Source organism: Hipposideros armiger, unplaced genomic scaffold (assembly GCF_001890085.2).
Source record: "Hipposideros armiger isolate ML-2016 unplaced genomic scaffold, ASM189008v1 scaffold_51, whole genome shotgun sequence".
Lineage (NCBI taxonomy): Eukaryota > Metazoa > Chordata > Mammalia > Chiroptera > Hipposideridae > Hipposideros > Hipposideros armiger.
Genome location: NW_017731401.1, coordinates 2,059,157 through 2,060,318, shown reverse-complemented (window position 1 = coordinate 2,060,318; position 1,162 = coordinate 2,059,157).

Below are 1,162 nucleotides of genomic sequence, written 5' to 3'. Positions count from 1 at the left end.
TTTTTTTTTTAATGCCTTGAGGGCATGGACTCTAAACTGGGCCCAGACAGCTCTTCTACTTACCTACCTCCAAGAGACTTAACCTCTCTGTGCTTCCATTTTGCTTCTATAACAAGGGATAATTGTAGTTCCTACAATTGTGAGGATTAAATAAGAAAAGACATTTAAAACATTTCCGGTGCCTACCTAGCACATGGTAGCTCACTATAAATGGTGGTGGTGGTTTTGTTAGTAGGTTTCTTCTTGTCTCCCTCCTTCACTGCCCAAGTTCTACGTCCGGTTTCTGGTAAGATATGCTTAGAAGTAGAAGCCCCATAATAAGTATTTTGTTGTAGATCTAACAACACATTGATGTCTAATACCAGGAGTGAAAAATTGGTACCCTCGCTGTGAAGATGCTTTGCACAGTGTTTACTTTGTTTTCTGAATGATGTATTGCCTTTAGGGGGATAGGGCACTTCTAAGTCTTCACAGTAATCCCCACTCCCTATTGTTTTATACACAGTACCTGACGGGCCCAGGGAAGAAATCTGCCTTCAGCAAACCTGCTGTACCCACATTCACTAATCTCTCCCTTTCGTACCCGGGTCTGTCACTGCCAGGGCACCTTGGCTTTCTTCCACTGGATTTTCCCCTAGGAGTATTAAGAAATCTCTTTCTTTCTTGTTTGTATTTTTTATTATGGTAAAATATGCATAAGACAAAATTTAATGCATATTAGCCATTGTTAAGTGTAGAATTCAGTGGCATTAAGTGCATTCACACTGTTGTGCAGCCACCACCACTACCCATTTCTAACGCTTTCACCGTCTCAAACTGTGTACCCATTAAGCAATCCTGCCCATTCCCCACTTTCCCCAGCCTCCAGTAACTGTTATTCTACTTTCTGTCACTAAGAATTTGCCTGTTCTGAGTATACCTCACAATAGTGAAATCATACAATATTTGTCCTTCTGTGTCTGGCTTTTTTCACTTAGCATAATGTTTTCAAGGTTTATCCATGTTGTAGCATATGTCAGAGTTTCATTAATTTTAATGGCTGAATAATATTCTACTGTATAGATGTATCACATTTTGTTTACCCACTTATCTATTGATGGACACTTTGGGTTGTTTTGCTGAGAATATCTTGAGGCTCATGGTGCCAGCTCATCCAAGTTCT